At 39.8% G+C, this 20,730-nt stretch overlaps 1 protein-coding gene across 1 annotated transcript in view; it reads right to left on the reverse strand.

Annotated features, from left to right (window-relative positions):
* Positions 1 to 19,161, reverse strand: part of LOC135480523 (C1q-related factor-like) — a 65,635-nt gene extending 46,474 nt beyond the window's left edge. The window contains exon 1 of the mRNA XM_064760386.1: positions 19,009 to 19,161. The gene's annotated coding sequence lies outside the window, so the exon portion shown is untranslated. The remainder of the gene's footprint in view (positions 1 to 19,008) is intronic.
* Between the last annotated feature and the right edge of the window lie 1,569 nt (positions 19,162 to 20,730).

Consider the following 20,730-nt stretch of genomic DNA (forward strand, 5'->3'; position numbering starts at 1 on the left):
CAAATGACGTTGTGTTGCGTCTCATACTTTTCCATTTTCGCGGTTGTCATAGTAACCAGACAGCATTTTCTATATATAGACTATATACATAGATATGATTTCGTGTCAAGGTTATAACTCCAACTGCTTAAAGCGTAGTGTTTTAATTTTTGTTGGATACATACATACACAGATAACGATGTGTTGCGACTCACATTTGTTCATCCCCAGGGTTGTCAAGGTTGCCAGATCACCAGTTTCCCTATATATACTTTATAAATAGATATGATTTCGTGTCCGGGCAATAACTCCAACTGTTTTCTGCGTAGAGTTTCATTTTTGGTGGATGCATACATACACAGAGGACGATGTGTCGAGACTGTCTATTTGTCTATTTCCGCAGCTGTCATGGTTACCAGGTTGCCATTTCCCTATGTATACTATATAAGTAGATATGATTTTGTGTCCGGACTGTAACTCCAAAGTTTTCCACATAGTTTTAATTTTCGGTGAATTCATAGAAACACAGATGACGATGTGTGCATTTTCTCGGTTGTCATGGTAACCAGATAGCCCTTTTTCTTATATATACTATATAAACAGAACTGATTTCGATTCCAGTCTACAACTCCACCTGTTTTCCGCATAAAGTTTTCATTTCCAGTGGACACCATCGTCCACTTGCGCGATTGTCATGGTAACCACATACCTATCATTACCACCCATGAAGATTCTTCTCAGGGTTTATATTCACCACAATGCTGCTGGTACTTTTTTTTTATACATTTCAAACAAATGCATTTCTTGGGGCGTATATTGTGTTCACCTGAACTCTTGTTTTTAATCAACACAGTAAAGTTCTACGGGATATATTATGTGCTGATATGCTGTTTTTCGCCGAAAGTTTAAGAACTAGGCCTATAATTTTATTATATACACACGTGATTGTGTACTAATATTGTGTACGAGAAGGAATATAAGTGTAAAAGATTATAAAGTCGTTCTTATAAAACAATACAACACAACCAGATACAGTATAATTCAGTACCGACAAAATCAGATGCAGTGTAATACAATACAATACAATCAGATATCATGCTGGCTTCCTCTCCGGTCGTACGTGGGAAGGTCTGCCAGCAGCCTGCGGATGGTCGTGGTTTCCTCCCCCGGCTCTGCCCGGTTTCCACCCACCATAATGCTGGCCGCCGTCGTATACGTGAGTACGGCGTAAAACACCGATGAAATAAATAAATTAACACAATCAGATACAGTACAATTCAGTATCGATACAATCAGATACAGTACAATTAGTGCCGATACAATCAGATACGGTGTAGTACAATGCGCCACAATCAGATACAGTATAATTCGGTTCCGATACGATTACATACAGTGTAGTAAAATACAATCAGATACAGTACAATTCAGTACCTATACAATGAGATTCAGTTTAGTCCAATACGATACAATCAGATACAGTGTCTACAATGCACTCAGATACAGTACAATTCAATACCTATATAACCAAATACAGTGTAGTACAATACAATACAATCAGTACAGCGGGACACAGCGTTAAGCAACAAACCCCAACGTAGTATAATACAATTCATCTATCCTGATGACGGCTTTTTCTCTCCATGGTTTCTACCCTCTGCTAAATAATTTGTGGAGACTACTTAGTGCAGAACTAAGAACAGACCTTTACTAAGCGAGGAGGGAGAGTTGGAGTTGCAGAGAACTGAGTCAGCGCCTGGTCTAATCCACTGCCCAGATAGAACATGTCCCAGTGATAGACTAATGACCAAGTACTTACTAAATCTAATTACAGACGGAATCGCCCTGGGGTTTGCAGACTCTGTTGGTGTGGACCGTACCAGTCTGGACAATCAGAACAAATATGACTTGTACATTCTACCAGACACGACAGTGAGAGAGTTTTAAACTGACTGACTGCGGACTAGTGCTCTGATTTGCCCAAGTGAGGCCTTTCTGGTGAGGTGAACGAGCTTCCTTGCTTCCTAATTACAATATTTCAGTTCAGGTTTATTGTTCAGTCATGGAGTAAATCAGAAAAGTTGCCAACATCTTGTCCAATTTTCTGATGATGGGTTGAGTGGTACTGCTGATGTCATATTGGGTGGTATGTGAATGTCATACTGGGTATTACTATAGCTCATAGGGTTATTCTCCGTTTCCATTGGTCGAGAGACAGTCACATGATATTCCGCTTAACATGACGTACAACGGACGTAAACAACTGGACGGTGGTTATAGCTCGACGTACAAATTCGGCGATTTAAAGTACAACTCGAAAAGGTACTGATTTTTTTTCGGTATAACAAAGCATTTGGTGCATGGTGTAGGGTGGGACATCGGGAATTGTCAGCTCTCCACAAGTGATATTCGCTTGAGCACCGCGTTGTGAACGTCCTATTGAGTCGTGTGTGACTGTCTAGTCTGGTGTAAAGGGAATGTCCTGTTGGATGGTATGAGACTGTCCAATCGGCTGTTAAGGGTGGTATGTGACTGTCCAACCTGGTGTTACGGGTGGTATATGACTGCCCAACCTGGTGTTACGGGTGGTATGTGACTGTCTAATCTAGTGTGAAGAGAATGTCCTATTAGGTGGTAAGTGACCGTTCAATCTGGTGTTACGGGTGGTATGTGACTGTCCAACCTGGTGTTACGGGTGATATGTGACTGTCTAATCTAGTGTGAAGAGAATGTCCTATTAGGTGGTAAGTGACCGTTCAATCTGGTGTTACGGGTGGTATGTGACTGTCCAATCTGGTGTTAAGAGAATGTCATATTCACTGGCATGTGACTGTCCAGACTGGTTATAAGGGAATGTCCTGTTGGACGGTATGTGACGGTGTGATTTGGTGGTGCGTGAATATCTTACTGGATGGTATATGACTGTCTGATTTGGTGGTGCGTGAATGTCTTACCAGTTGGTATGTGACTATCTAATTTGGTTGTGCGTCAGTGTCTTACTGGGTGGTATGTGATCGTCTGATTTGGTGGTGCGTGAATGTCTTACCAGTTGGTATGTGACTGTCTGCTTTAGTGGTGCGTGAATGTCCTAATGGATGGTGTGACTGTCTGATTTGGTTGTGTGTGAATGTCTTACTGGATGGTATGTGACTGTCTGATTTGGTGGCGTGTGAATGCTTTTCTGGGTGGTATGTGACTGTCTGATTTGGTGGTGCGTGAATATCTTACTGGATGGTATGTGACTGTCTGTATTTGGTGGTGCGTGAATGTCTTACTGGATGGTATGTGACTGTCTGATTTGGTGGCGTGTGAATGCTTTTCTGGGTGGTATGTGACTGTCTGATTTGGTGGTGCGTGAATATCTTACTGGATGGTATGTGACTGTCTGATTTGGTGGTACGTCAATGTCTTACTGGATAGTATATGACTGTCTGATTTGGTGGTGCGTGAATATCTTACTGGATGGTATATGACTGTCTGATTTGGTGGTGCGTCAATGTCTTACTGGATGGTATGTGACTGTCTGATTTGGTGGTGCGTAAATGTCTTACTGGATAGTATATGACTGTCTGATTTGGTGGTGCGTGAATATCTTACTGGATGGTATATGACTGTCTGATTTGGTGGTGCGTGAATGTCTTATTGGATGGTATGTGACTAAATGATTTTTGATGGTGCCTGAATGCCTTTCTGGGTGGTATGTGGCTGTCTGATTTGGTGGTGCGTAAATGTCTTACTGGATAGTATGTGACTGTCTGATTTGGTGGTGCGTGAATATCGGTCTGGACACTTAGATTAATTCCATCACATACGTTTTTTTCTTCATGTGGGGAAGAACTGAATATCTGGTTATTGGTACAACTGCCATCTGTGCACGAAAATTGCTAATCTCTGAAATACATGTAAGCCTCTTGCCAACGGTATTGCCAACGAACAGAAACCATTAGTGTTATTTTATTAGTTCCTGTTTAGTCTTGGTTACTGTGTAATGCTATATATCGACATGGCAGAGTGTTAATAGACTCGAGTAATAAATATGACTTCGCGGGTGGCAAACGAAATAGCCCCTCGATTTTGATGATCTATAAGACAGTGAAAGCAATTTCCCATCATACATCAGTCATTTATGTGACAAAGATGAGTACCATATTACAGTGCTTTGTATGAGAGCTTAAAGTCAACAATTTCCTTCAGTCGGTATGACCGAGAGTTACTCACCTCTATCTAATAACTATCCACCGTTACCGTTACGAAGTGAAAATGGTAATAAATATGATAGGAATCGTTGTTACTTTAGCACGTAATGATCTCTGGCGGAATGGGGGAAAAAATGGGAGTATCACGTTTATAAAACATGACATGGAATCAAATTGCACCTTAACATTTTTAAACCCATTGCAAATCATTTCGCTGTTTTCAGTGTGAAAAATTGTTGTATATACAGCTCTGAATTCTTTTAGATACAAGAATAAAGCATGAAGAGTTTACCTGTATGTGTATTATATAAATAAGACCCGTGATCTGGACGCTTACACAAAGATAATAAAGATGCAGGTAATAAAACCACGCGACCTGGCTTTCATTCATCGAACGCGGTAAACTCTTTTGATGTTAAAACTATGTGTGTCTAAGAGAAATCCGTGATCCTGGACCCAGGCACTGCCACCCAATAAGTAGAGCACATTTGTATTAGGGCGTAAAATTCGGTGGCTAATCAATGTACCAGTACTTATTTACAAGTGTGAAGAAATTACAGCATCAATGAATCAAGGATTCGCCAAAGGAATCGATAAAGATTACATGGTGGCTGTGAGGAGCAGATGAAGACAGTGCCGAAACAGACTGGAATCTTGGGTGACATGGAGAAAGGATGACTGATTACCTACAGAAGGTATCCAAAGGTGAGGGTGGGGGCTATTTCAGTGCATACAGTACAGTGTTAGCAGGTCCTTCCTACTACCTATGACCCAGAAACAAGTATAAATCTTTGGTCTTTACCGCAATACTGTTTGCACCTCTGTTTCCATTTCGTATAAGGCCTATATCGAAGTAAATGGCATTTTGCTAAATGAATTTGTTCTCTTCTTCCTCTTAAACGTCTCAGTGTCGTGAAATGACATATTCTCTTTTGTCGTTTCGCATTAGGAAATGATGCACGTAATAGATTTTGCGCCAGTGCGTTAACGGTGTCAGGATGAAGACCTTCCAGATAAATAATTTTCTCATAACCCTGTATGCTTGTCCTTTACTAACGATTACTTTTATTCACAATTGCCTTCTATAAGACCTATTACTTCCTCCTGGACTTTCAGACAAGCCCAAGTTGTCTGATGTAGCCATGTATCCAGAGGATAAAGACTTCACTTAGTGTAGTCAATGCTGGTTTCACCAAAGTATTGTTCATACTTATTCAGATTATAGCGGGTGGGGGCTGGGGGGGGGGGGGGAATGGGTAAAGGGTATTCAGAATAATCGAAAGAGATAGAGAGAGAGAAGTATTTCAACTTAATGGCGCATCCTACTACTAAAAGATCCAGAACTGTTCACTTGGCACCTATGGGATCTGATAGAGCGAAGATTTTCATTGCGCGTGATGTATTACTTACGCTACAAAACAAACGCCAGAATGCGACGCTAATGTAGATGAAAACGTAATCCGTACGTTGATATATTAATATGGTGTAGATATATTCTAAAATTAAACGACATTTTTACCAGAAGAATTCATCGAATATGATTTGGCACAAAAGAGATCTACAGGGAAAAGCATGTTTAGACAGGTTATTTAAAGTCTGCATGTGTACTTCAAGATAACTTATTCCTTGGACCCTTAAGTTTTCCAAATATTTCTCAAATGATATAATAAGACATTAGTAAAAAGGAATAATCGTATTTTTAAAACCATGATGCCAACAATAATGTTACTATCAAAGGGTTGACAAAAATTATAAATTAATTAGTACTTCTTCTCATTTATGGGGTTTGAAAATATATACATGTTACGTAGTAGATCATTTTTTCCGTACAGCTTACAGCAAATGGCTGGGAAATGGACACTGGGAGGTGACAATGCTGTTAGGTCTCGTGTGGAAGAATAGATGTCCACACGAGGGCCGAAAATGTGTGCGACAGAATGATTGCTTTCCAGTAAAAACGGACGGCCCGATTATACCCGACGCCTTTATGATAGCTGCATTGTGTGGCGTGAATTTCAATGATGTCCACTACTCAATGTTATCAAATTGCTGCAATACTTCGTGAGTTCTGTCAAAGACCGGGGGAATTCCAAAGCGTCTAAAGAACGCAACATGGCGCCGGCTTGTCAAGTAAGGATATCCTCGTATTTGATCGATGCAATCCCTCTGTTAACTCCTTTTATCACCCATCAATTATTTCACAGATGTCAATACCGAAAGGACTTAAGGCTTAATCTTTAAACAGAATTATTAATATTAAATAGCGGGCAATGAAAGAAAATCATAAAACGAACATGCCCTGTTGGCCAAAAGAAAACTAATAAGGTCCGATGTTGTTAAATATTCGGTATAATGAATAATTTATAAAAGTGAAACTACATCATTTGATAACGTATAGTTTTTCACCGAGATTTCTTTTGATGTGGCCGGCTATAGTTATAACTGTGTTCAGTAACGGTAACATTCAGGGATTAAAGCACAATTAGTGCAAAGCACAATTGGTGCAAAACACACTCAATATACCAGGAATCAGACAACCCTCAGCTAATGACATCCATGGTGATTTTGATGCTCATGTTGACTTTGACACTCACTGTGGTTTCGATAGTCATGATGGTTTCGACGTCCACGTTGGTTTGACGCTAATGGTGGTTTTAATGCCTATGGTGGTTTCGACGCCCATGGTGGTTTGACGTCCACGGTGATTTTGACAACCTTGCTTTTTGACTTTTGACATCTAAGCCCACTATGTCGAGTGACCGTACGACGTCAAACAACACACGCACAAGCATGCACGCAGGCTCGTGCACACGCACAGACGCACACATGCTGTGCCATGGTGTAGAGCAATACCCAAGGACTCCAGTATATTTAAATTGAATAACTTAAAACATCCATATGCCTTCCAGTCCCTCAAGCAGAATGGTAACCAGAGTAACATCACATCTTCCCTAAGAGGGTTCGTAATGTACGAGTATACTTGTGAGACCACTGTCATTTTGAGGCCACATAATGCTAGTATAAAATTCCTCTTCTAATCTATCCAACTGAACAATGTATGAAGCAACCCCGAGAGATTTATCCCATCAGACAACAAAAGGTCCTTGCCAAAGACTTAAAAGAAGTTAAAAGTCAAGGAGATAAATTTTCACGCAGAATAAACGCAGCCATGCCTTAATCTAACAGTTTTTGTGCGATTGTTTCGTTTGATATAGAACTTCAAAAACATCACTCAGGAGATATCGATTATATGTTATGTCATCGCTAAGTGTTATTTTATGTTATTCATCGAGTGTGTTTATATTGCCTGGGTATTGGTCGAAAGGTCGACTTATTGGCTAGAGGCCAAAGGCCGAGCGTCAATACGGCGACCCGAAGGCCAATAAAGAGTCAATGTGAAAACACTAGGTTAATAATATTTTTATAAATGATTGTATATGTTACGATGGTACATCTCTGCTTTAACTCCACAATACTTTCCTGAGTCACCATGCATCCTGTTGTCACACACTGATGTCGTTTGCTGTCTTCATTTACTACCTCGTGTAAACCGCGATGCATTTCCAGATCTGCACTCTCTGACCTGATATCTTCATATCCGCAAACGCTACTTTCAATACAACGCGTCCAATGTAGTTTTCCTCTGCAGACCTGTGTTGCCTAGGCGCTTTGACTTAGTCCGGTAAGAACATTCACGAGCAATTAATGAAGCTTCTGATTAAGCATTTGATTAAATCTCATGCATTGTAAGAGATCACTCTCTGTGTCAATAAAAGCCGGGTATGATTTTCGAAGTCAACATGATGTCAGTACCATGGTCTTGTAAGAATCCCCATAGCTGCGGTGGCAATTACTATAAACAAAGTGCAAACAAATGACCAGTTCAATTAATTTAAAATAAATGTTTAATATTCACAGCAGACTGGGAGTTCCAGCGACTACCCTGTTGCCACGGTTTTCATGGTCTTAGTGACACAATAACTTGCCAAACTTCGGTGGTTTACTTCGTGCACTTCAGTTCCTCTAAACTGGCCACCGTAAGGCAGGTGGGATACAAGTGAAATATAAACAAAAACGAAGTGAAGTATTTGCGAATACAAGCGAAATACAAGCGAAATATATATGAAATAGATATATAAATATGTAAGTGAAATATTCTTGAATACCGTTTCAAACCCAAGTCAAAGGAATAAATAAATATATTTATACCCTCGGTCAAAAATATAGACAAATCAGACAGGATGAAAGCGAAAATCTTTAGTTTTTATTTATTGATTATCCGTTTCATTACTTAAATAAATGACATTTATTTCACATCCAGTCTCTCCGTGTTCATCACAGACTTGTTGCTTATTAAATCTGAAGTCACGCGTATTCTCAGTAGTCTTGATTTCATCAAACTGCATTCTTTCGGAAAGCCGACTTTTCATTTCACTTTATTTGACGCATTTATGTTTGCAAAGCTAGGGCTAGTCTAAATGGCAATTGTTCATTTAAAGCGAGGTTTTCGGAACGCCCATCTTACTTCAGATCTGCTTACTTCAGATCTGCTTACTTCAGATCTAGGCCACAAGCCAGTAGATGGGATGAAAATTGTTGCTTAGTTTGCGAAAAGTTTCCATAATGTCCACTATTATCCCCCAAACTTGAAGTCAGGAGTAGCCTCTTTTATGAAATCCTCGTTTGTCAAGTGACACCTTTTAGGTTTGACGGTATAAAGAAAACGCTGGAATGAAAAAATGTTATCCGTTGTATTCGCATTTTGTTGTAAGTATATGGTCCACCTATAGTTTCACACAGGATGCCAGTTAGAAGCACTTAGTGTGAACGGCAATTTACCTTCATTATGTAGTCGAGTCTTTTACAAAACACCAAAGATCGATAGCATGCTATAAAACCACAGCTGCGTGAGATATTTATAATATGATATTTATTTCGTCCATGGCAACAAAAAGAACAAATCATTAAATCGTATTTTATTGATGTTTCCAATGAATTATTGCACTGAAATGGAGAATTGTATGTCCAGTAAGTTATTTAATTCCAGTAGGTATGTGAGGTGTCTCGGGAATACAGGTGACAGGCGAACCTTTTAGAGCAAAAGCAGGACCAATAAAATGGTAACCTATTAACAATCCCCGCAAATTTACAACGGCAGCTTTAGGAGATTCAGTTCGAATGTTCTTCCAGGTTGTTGAGTGCTGAAATATGCCTATCGGTGTAACAGCCGAGACAGGCTGCTCAAAAAGCACCTCAGTAATTTGTCTACACCGTTTTGTTGACTTTTAGTCATTTCCAAAAAAATGATTTAATGGATATTTGCAAGTAAGGAATGTCATGCTTATATTGTCTATTCCGATTGTCATCCCGGATGTTAAACAACCTGTGTTCATATATAAAGAAGACTGTTGAAAATAAAGGCATCATTTTTGGGAGGGAAAAAGGAGTGAGAACAGCGCAAAATGGATATTTGCAATCAAAGCGCAACCAAGACACATATTTTATTATCGACAACTTATATTCTGTTAGGTCACTCATTCGCCTGGAACATACTTTGCACCTTTTCAACATCCTTAAAACTGTTGAATGCTTCTCTTTGCATGATTCCGCCCTGATTTCAAACTTAACATACTTTCTTTGGTTCTTTAGTGTTCGTGTTTTTTTTTTGGGAGGGGGGGGGGGAAATGACTTAACGATTATTGACCTGCAACGTCCATTTTGGTTCACGGATGGTATACGAATGTCTGTTTCGACGCAGCGAATGCCATGCTGCATTACTGGGTTTTCTCCCCCAAAATCGTCCGGTACTAGACGATCCTGTCATTGTACATACGTGTTCCAGTTTTTAAATTGCAATTAGCAAATGAATTATATTTATATTATATATGCTAATAAGTTTTGCTGCCACATTACGAACAACCAATTTTGACATTAGCTGCAAAAAATAATACAGCTGAAATTTGTTGAATATGACCAATGACAAACGTGCAAAATTCGCAAATCACCTTCATTATCACGATTCCCAATAAGAGGCTAAAATTTATTACCTGTAATTAATTCTTGCCAAAGCATAAAAAGTGCTAAATGGCATCACACAATATGGAGAATATGTACCTTAAAAATTGCATCTACAAATGAAAATACCCATGATGTCTTTCACCAGTCCCGTTTCGAGCAAGATACATGTAGGATAGCACGATCAAAGCTAGTTGGTATGAGTACTCTCTGTAACCCTAGAGACACATCCGACAATAGCTCTAACTGACCGACAGTCTACACAATGATCGTTATTTCCCCTCCGACTTTCAGACAGGCACAAGCCGTCTGACCATTCCCTGAGCTGCATGGACAAAATAAGCTACTTAGGGCAGTCAAGACTTGTTTCATCGATATACTGACCAGATATATCGGGGTAGACACGCGACGGAAAGGCCGAGTAAAGAGAATACCCAACCTCAGGTCTGCCAGTAATAAGTGCTGTCTATGTACTATTATTGAGTGTCTGTCTGTTACGCGCAGAGCCATTTTGAAACATCAATCAACATTACGGGAATAAAGGTTTTCAGTCATCCAGGTATCTAAAATTGAGGAATGTGTCAAATCAATCAAGATTGTTTCAAGACACATCATGAATACAACTTTGGCGTCAGCAGCGTTGTATAATAAGCAAGCGGCTTGCTTAATATTTCAATAATGTTTCAAATGTAACATTCTTTGTGTCCGTCCCGGCCCCCATAGCACAGTTGGTAGAGCGTCCGCTTCCGGACCGGTAGATCTGGGGTCGACCCTAGGTCGAGTCACACCTAAGACTTTAAAAGATGAAGTCGTAACTTCCTCACTTGGCGTAGAAAGAAGGGGATAGTGCAACGACTGGTTGACCATTATCAGTATAATGGCTCCGGCGGGGAGGCTTACTTACCTCCGGTAAGTCGTCTCAGTGAAGCAGCACTAGATATAAGAGCGGTGAAAATCCGTACTGCAACAAGGAGGCATGAATTTTAAGGATTCCTTCGTTGTCGTATGGCTGAAAAATTGTTATGTAGGACGTTAAACCCCATGCACTCACTCAATCTTTGTGTCCTTATTCTCCATGAAAATAATATTCCCACAAAGCCATTCTACAGATATCAAGTAGCCCAAAGTAAATGAAGGATCAGTCGCTGTCGTATAAGTGAAATATTCTTGTGTACGGCGTAAAACGCTAATCGAATAAATAAACAAATAAAGGATCGTGTTGTACAGCTATCAACAGACACCTTCATGTAATATACATACTCATAAACCCATACACGAACAGATAAAAAGTAGGACATATTCAGTGCTAACCTGTGAAAAAGATGCCAGAAAATTATACATTTTAATGGCAGCCTTGTATTATGTGTACTATGACCATGCCCACGTTCTGAAGACTGTTGGAACACTTCCGGAGTTTTTGTTAGACGACGGCCCAGACCACCTGAGCAATGCCTGACGAGCTGGAACTTGTCATCCTTTATGTTCGTCCCCCTTAGGCCTATAATCTCTGTCGCAGGTGTCACTCCTGACAGATCACAAAAAGCTTTTCTGACCAAAATATTAGAATGAACTGACCATTTGGCCAGCTTAACATAGTTTAGCTATGGCGAAATTCTCCCTGGTATACCATGGTATTTCACTCTAGCATCTTTATTAAAGTTGATTCGTAGGAATAATACACTTGAGAATTTGCAAGAGGAACACTAACATTCTGACAGAAGTATTCCAGTGTAAAAACTGTTTATATTCAACGTTCACTGCATAGTTATGTGTCACTTTCCGACGGTTAGCCAGTAGTGCCCAGATTCGAACTGGTAAATTACAGATAAAGCTTGGTAATTTCTGGGAGCAAATTGAAAATATTTGTAAACTACCGTTTGAAACAACTGTACGTGTTATTAACGTGTTCGTCTGTATGGGGAGGAGGATGGTCCTTAACTATTTAATGGTCAATGCGGCCTATGTTTGTCAAAGGCAAAACTCCCTTTCGTGACAGGAACTGATTCGGGGATAATGAGGGAGATTAGCTGAACATCGATTACACAGATGATGCCAGAGAAAACGCTAGATTCACTGGCATGTAACTTTCGTAATGTTCGCCCGTGGTGTCTGGTGGAATCACCGCACGCAGTCCTGTGATGTAATGGTGAGAAAGACACAAATCATGTTACATCTTGGTGTAGCAAAAGGGAGACGTATGTAATATGATAGTTATAGGTGCCTAAGAAGACGAATGTAATATGATAGTTAGGTGGATCTGAAGACGCATGTGATAGAATTGTTGGGTGGAGAGGAAGATGTATATAATGTAATAGTTAGTTGGCTAAGAACACGCTCGTAATATAATGGTTAAAAGGGGCTAATAAGATGCATGTAATATGGTAGTTATATCGGTCTGAAGGCGCATGTAATATAATAGTTGGGTGATTCTAAAGAAACATGTAAGGTGCCTCTGAAGGCGCATGTAATATAATAGTTGGGTGATTCTAAAGAAACATGTAAGGTGCCTCTGAAGGTGCATGTAATATAAAAGTTAAATGTCTAAGAACACGCATGTAATATAATAATTAGGTGGCTCTGAAAGATGTTAGATAATGCCTACGTAGCTAAGAAGACGCCTGTAAAATAATAATTGCGTGACCCTGAAGACGCGTGTATTAAAGTTTCGAGATTATGTGTAATGACAAATTACGTCTGAAGATGTATGTATTATGCTAGTTGGGGAGATCTGAAGGCGCATGTCTTGTAATGATTTGATGGTGTGAATCAAGAGGTACATGTAATGTCATAACAGATTTTATCTAAAGACCGGCGTAACATGATGACAAATAGAAACGGCGGGTACAGCAATATAACGTCTGCATATATGTAACGTAATGGCTGGGTGCAGCAGAGGATAAGCGTAATATTTTGGCTATTTGTGCATATGTTTAAACATACAAGTCATGTAATACAGGGATTTGGTAGATCAGAAGAAACATGCAAATTAATCGATGAATGAGTCTGATAACAGGCAGCTGGTTATAGTTGGTTATAGCTGCCAGCACACAAGGGACACCATTAATCGCGGGAGGCGCCATATAATAGAAAAAGCCTCTAACAAAGAAAAGTCCATAAGAGACAGCCTAAATGGTGTCGTTGCACGGGCTTCTCGTTACACGAGATGTTATGTGAAATCAAATATTTGATAACGTCCTAAGAAGTCGTGTTTTTGAATTTGCTCTTATCATGGATATCACGTGTTAGGCATGACATGCCTTTAGCGTTTGTTATTACGCCTTGTTCTTCTCACAGTGCCAATGGTATTTTTGTGTGTTTTTCAAAAACGGTCACAATGCACATTTCAAGTGTCAAATCAGGACTTCATAAACACACTGTCAAAGGTTTAATTTACAAGCCACACGTTTCTGCACAATAGTAATTTACTTCAACAAGTCTTAACTGAAGTCCACTTTACAACGCCGTCGCAGACCAAGTTAAATGTGACTGTCGTGATAAATACACAAGTTACAATGAAAGTTGCGAGCAACTTGGTCTACAATTGTTTTGTGAAGCTGAGCACAGCAATGAATGAGTTCTAGGATTATAGTGAATAGTAAATTTGTACGTAAAGAAGGAACAATTTCAACGTTTCATGTTTCAATACTAAGAAAAGTGAATCTTTAGAGTTACGTGTGCATCCAGTAATCAGTTTATTGGCAGCAGACAAAGAATTTCCATGTCACCAATACGTCATATTGTCCCCACTCTACGGGCCTGCACACCCCTCCCAATTACCACACGAGTGAGGGTTTTTCTAGGACTTTTATACCCGATGCAAATAACCCATCAAACCCGTGATCATCTGGCCAAATATTTGCAGCCCAGGATGAAAACGCATCCAAAACACATCAAAGAGTGTGAGGGAACTGAAATCTAACAACTGACAGTTAGCACAACATCATAACAAGATCAAAGTCGGTAGATTAAACAATCCATCACCAATGCTATTTACACAAACTCAAAGATTGACTCAACAAACTCAATAGGTTGAAAATCAAATATCTGCCGATATCATTTCTTGCTTTGTAAGCCTTTGAATACAGAAAAAGTGAGGAAAAGACACTCCCTTGCACCAAGCAATATATTCTACTGAGATTTAGCCACACTACGAGAACGAAACTCCCATGTCTGTTGTAAGCCTGATCTAAAATTCTTCTTTACACCCATAATGAAGACATACGTTGTCATGGCAATTAACCTTAGTATGACATTTCGATGTCTTTGAGAAGACACCAGAATCGTAAAATTCTTCTATATAGCAAAGGGCTTGGCTGTAAACTGTTGCTAAAATTAGACGTCTTGCCATTACCATAAAAAAGAAACATGAGTTCCTAGACAACATGATACTCAAAGAACTAGGCTGGATTCCAAATACGAGCCAGTCCAATTAGCATCGCAGGTTCGGTGCCATTTAAATCAAATTAATCGGCATGTAAGTAAATATATTAAGTTGTAGTTGCAAGAATACTTAGTAAAACAAATGAGTGAAGTCATGAAGTAATTTATGATGTAAAAAGCAATGATTTATAACACAAAGCAAAGTGAATTAACCCAAAGCACTGACAAAAGAGATCATGACCATTGCTATTCGAATCTATAATAGATCTTTGTGTTGGTTAACAGAAGTGCGCCTTCACCGTAGGCGGAGTAAGCCGGATGAGTTCACGTACTATTCCCCGATGTATGGTTGGCAGCAGATCAATGAGATTACAGCTCTCCTATGGCGGCCTATATAGATTACACGCTCAATATACTCTACGAACGTAATTAAAACAACGAATAAAATAACCTGGAATAAATCTGAAACGTATGACATTGATAAAATATGTATGGCGACTAATATATTATGCAATGAACATTCTCACGTTTTACACAGAAGATATAACTAGGATCTGGGTGAATTGGCCCTTAAAGGATTCATCCCTAATATGGTTGACTCAAGGATCAAAACGTTTTGGCTGTTAATCTTAACCTAATGCAGACTGAAATATGAAAACACTGTAAATATTACACAGAAGGGGTAAACAATTTCTGAGGACATCGCTTAAGATATGTATGTGTTTCTTGATAGTGATTTAAAGGTTGAGCAGATATTGAAGGCAACCAGTTTCTTTATAGTCTAGACATTGGGATTTCCATGATTTCTAATTTTCTGTTTTTTTCTTACCCAAGATTTCTAGATAACGGATTCATGCACTCAACTCCTAACACCAGACCAGATCAGGGGCCGATTGCACAAAGTCATTTCTGACTTAGGTCAAAATTTAAAATCTTTGAACAATGCTCAATTTTTGAAACTGAAAGTTGAAATTTGGATACATTTGGTTAAAGATAACAATGGTGAGGTGGACAAAATTTTTCTGTACAAAACCGGAAAATAAGTTTTAAGATCGTATTTCCAATTTTGGCTTAAGTAAGAAATGTCTTTGTGGAATCGATTCAAGTTCTCATACGAGATAAAGGGTAAGAAAACACTTATACACACTAACACGTCGAAACCTTCATCAGACTATGTCATTAGGAACAGACGGAGATGAAAAGACGTCGAATTGGGCAACGGGTTCTTCACAGTGATGTTATTACGGGCACGATCAGCTGGACTGAATGAAAGACATATATTCCAGGCCAACAAGTTATAGCCCATTGCAGGCTCCCTGAGTAACAATACTTAGCCGTTCGCGGCATATGGTGGTGATTTTGAAACAACGTTTTGGTAAAATCACGAATTGATAGAACTATTTTGTTTATGATAACAAGTTGACAGTGCGTGTATCAGCATACCCGTATGAAGAAATCCTTGTAACGTGTTTATATAGGACCTATGACACTCCAGAGGCAAACCCCATCAATGACTTGGTTGAGCGTGCGAAGGCCTTATATCAAACCATCATGGGGGCTAAAAGGCGGTCATAATAGGTAAGGAGGTTTGTCAAACACCTGAGAAGCTGAGGTGGAGTCTTCCATAAGGTGCCCGATAACTCCGAACCTCCTTTTTTCAATATCTGAGAAAATAAGGTGGAGTCTTGTACATATCTGAGAAAATGAGGTGGAGTCTTGTACATATCTGAGAAAATGAGGTGGAGTCTTGTACAATTCCAACCCTTCTTCATGTATATCAAATATTCTTGAGTCCGGAGTTAAGACAACAATAAAAAGATAGAAAATATAGGGATTGCGAATTTTGTTTCCCAACGCCATAAATAATGTATCGGTATAGCGAAAATATGTATTCGTGAAGAAGCTTTCCTGTAGAGCCGTTCTGTTTAAAATCATTGTGCAAGGCCACGAGGACAAAGCAGAAAATTAAGACTTGTTTACTCTCACATGGTTGAGTTTTATCTCATTCGTTATCTGCTGCGTCTATAACGAGGTGATATTGATTATGTCTGTAAGAGAGATAGAGATAAAACTATCAATCATCTAATGCTTTCTCCCCATCATGAATCGGTGTCAAGCGACAGAAACTTCGAAAAACGATCAGATCCCTTGATGAGCGTATGTCATGTGGCAGCGATAAACCAAGGAACGATTTCCAATCGTTATAAACTTCCGTACGCCAATGCCGGCGATACCCTAGAGAACGACAGCTCCACATCATAAACTTACTTCAGATGACTTAGACACACCAGGGAGCGATTTCATCGGAACCCATGATAGACATATTCCAGTGGCAGAGACATGCCAAGGAAGGATGTCCACTCTTACACTTCGCTGACGACAGCTGTGGACGCGTGTGATCTGTATCACATAATCATAGATTCTTGGAGACACACACAAAGAAATCACCCCATTATAAACTTTCTTCAAATATTTGAGTCACACCTGCCTGGGACTGATATCAAATCCTTACCCAAGAAATGATATAACTTCGCCATAGGCTTAATTCACATACTTAAGTCACATCTGCCTGGGACTGATATCCAATCATTAGCCACGGAACGATATAGCTTCGCCATAGGCTTAATTCACCTACTTGAGTCACACCTGTCTGGGACTGATATCTAATCATTAGCCACCGAACGATATAGCTTCGCCATAGGCTTTCTTTTGATACTTAAGTCACACCTGCCTGGGACTGATATCCAATCATTAGCCACGGAACGATATAGCTTCGCCATAGGCTTTCTTTAGATACTTAAGTCACACCTGCCTGGAACTGATATGCAATCCTTAGCCACGGAACGATATAGCTTCGCCATAGGCTTAATTCACATACTTGAGTCACACCTGCCTGGGACTGATATCTAATCTTTAGCCCCGGAACGATAAGCTTCGCCATAGGCTTTCTTCAGATACTTAAGTAACACCTGCCTGGGACTGATATCAAATCATTAGCCAGGTAACTTCATTATAAACTTTCTTCAAAATCACTGACATACGTCGCGAAATAAATGACTGGAGAGGCTCCAGGAATGGCTTTGGTTGCCGATATATGTTCTGTCCTGTGCGATGACGGAACGATTAGATGTAATGGAAAGTCATGTAACAAGCAGTTTTCAAATTTGAGCTACACATGTGGCCACAACACCTCTTCCCCAAGTACTCAAGTCTATCTATAGTAGGTTAGTCTTGTCCCCCTTTTTTACCCACATGTGTGGTCTTCCGTATTGACTGCAGCTTCTAGAGCCTGCTGGCCGATATCTGTGCCGTGATATTGATCTCCTCTTAACCAAATAAAGAAGGCCTACTTGTATTTGGTCATTAGACACCACAGGTGACAAAGCAGGCAACAGTATAGGAAATAAAACCTTGTTTGGCTGCATCTAACAGATCGTGTGTGGGCCGTGGATGTGACGTGGACAATATTCCCCGGGGTAAATGTGAAACTTAACGGTCACATGCGATGACATGTTACTGTCTTCCCAAACACGAAAATACCAACTCGTTATGTTTTTCAGTTCATTTATGTCAGTCCGAAGACAAGGATATTTTGAACAAATGATATCTTGCGATCTGAGCTAAAGAAAGTACGATATAAAGCGTAGATGAAATGAGGAAATGGGACAAAATATGATTGCAAACTATTTTCAGAGATAATTATAATCAGTTATACACAATATTATTTTTTAAGATCAGTATTTTTTTATCGCACTTTGTCATGGCTCATTGCTTTAAACATTTGCGTAATTATGTTAAAATTTGATTAGAACATCATATCTTTCATTATGGAGAGATATGACGTACAAACTGTGACCTCGGGTGACTGGTGTGTGAATTCAGGCTAAGACGCTAACCCTGCCATACAGTGGACAACTATGTATCGTAAGTTACCATGACGTATGTTTAACTTTTCTACACAAATTGCTCAAACACAGATTTCCAGTAACATGCAACGTTCAAAGAGATAAAAACAATATGGTATCGATATAATTTCGTTGAAATATGCTATATATATGTCGTCAAACGCCACTAATGCTAGGAGCACATAAAACTCCCATTTATAGTATAAACTTCCATTGACCTATGGAGGATATTCTAAATGGCTGGTGGCCAACATGTCGTCAGGAATTAAACACAGATGCATCGATGCAGACCTAACGTGACGTTCATTTTCATTCATCCTGGATATTAGTGCCAAACAATATCGTGAGTGTTCATAAATGCCTGCGGTGACAACTTTTTAAACTGTTCACTATTCGATTATCACAAGGCTGGAATATTTATTGATAGAAAGCCACTTCACCCTAGAGCATGTTAGATATTATCAGGTTGGGTTCGAAGAGAATGGCATTCAACAAAATAGCTACTTAGTATTACAGAATGGTCAGTAAAAACTTACCTGTTAAGTTTTATCCAATTTCCGCTTACAAGTTGCCTGCAAACCGACAAAGTTACATTTCAGACGACCAGAAACAGACGTGAAGTTAACACTGTGAGTGTCTCGTATCTGACACAGAGATGTGGGGGAGGGGTAGAGAATCTCATCGATACAATCTGGCCAACTCAACAAGTTCTTGTCACACGAACCATTCCGAGTCGATAGTGCTTCAAACACTTGGCGCGGAGAATAGTCAAGGAGGATATTGCCGTGAAAATCTGCTGGCCGGAGAGTAATGGAATCATAAACACGCTCCCCCGTGTGCCAATCTGCTTGATGGGTTGATCAATAGGACTCGCCGTTCATTCTAACGAACACATCCTGTCGCTAACAGACTCCATAGGGGTAATCTTCCGGCCACCTATACTAATCATACCCGGTATGCAGCTAGCACGCTCTCACACCTACCTCCCTGTCGAAGGCACGAGCTCCCGCCAGTCTCCTTTTGTAAGCGTCGTCTGCTAGTAAACCCTTGGCGGAATACGGCGTGGAATGCCCGGGTATAAATGTTCCTGTCCGGAATACCGCGTACAATGCCCGGGTATATATGTTTATGTCCTAGTAACAGCCATGGACAAGTACTGTAAGAAAAACCTGATTGAATATCCAAACATGGTCTGACAGTCACCTAAATCTATTGTACTCTAAGATTACTTTCTGGTTTTGATAAGTTTCTTGAAAAATTCACTTCATAATACGGGTAATTGTTTGCAAACGACAGTCAGCATAGTAGTTAACAAAGAGATACAACTAATAAAAGCTCGACGCATGCTGAGAAATGTAGATGGGGGTCTAAACCCTGTGTGTGAAATTTCAACCCTGAGCCTAAGGGTTTAAATCCCTATAAACACTTCTCAACTCGATGAATGAAAGTGTGACTATGCCATTATTACTGAGAAATTAACATACAGTGTAGGAGACCTTGGACGTACCTGTATTTACTATTGTTTTTTGTTACAGGACTAAACAAAGATATCGCCAGGCGATGTAGCTGAAATATTGCTGATGTGGCGTTAAGTCAGAATCATTCATTCTAAATAAAAGTGCAGGCTGAGTGTGAAGAATAAACTACCGGGCCCTATCTACCTGCTGCATAATTAACAGAATCTTCGGTTTCTATCCTAAAACCGCTTGAGTTGCTTTGTGGAAGAGGGATCTCAGTTGACCGTCTGTTGATTGAGTTTCAAGTGCCCGGATTAAACACCCCACATCTGGCAACTTACTGACAAACATTCTTACAAATATGCAGTCGCTTGTACGCTGTAGTGGTGGAAGGACACGCCATTTAAACCAACTTATTGCCGGCAGGGCTTCGAGAACAGCGAAGACAGAGAAATCTCGACGACCCCTGGTCCGAAGCTGGGTTTGAACCAGCGCCTCAGAGATAATGAGATGAACAGTCAGTACCTTACACTGTAATGTGAGAGACCTGGCGGCGTGCTTATTGTGCGTCCACTACACAGTTCTCTCACAAGGTTGGCAATCTCCTACTTGTTAAGAAATATCACGCTCATAATTTACGCATCACTTTTCAAAACATTTTGTAAAAGTAGTCCTGAGAAAATGTTATTTCATTTCGAGCTCGAAATTTCTCACAAGTGTTCTCGTATATTCTCTGTTGATAAATTCACACGTGGTAAAATTGTAAAATACCGGTAATTAACCACCCGTGAGCCTACATTT

The sequence above is a fragment of the Liolophura sinensis genome, chromosome 1 (genome assembly GCF_032854445.1).
Source record: "Liolophura sinensis isolate JHLJ2023 chromosome 1, CUHK_Ljap_v2, whole genome shotgun sequence".
Taxonomy (NCBI): Eukaryota; Metazoa; Mollusca; class Polyplacophora; order Chitonida; family Chitonidae; genus Liolophura; species Liolophura sinensis.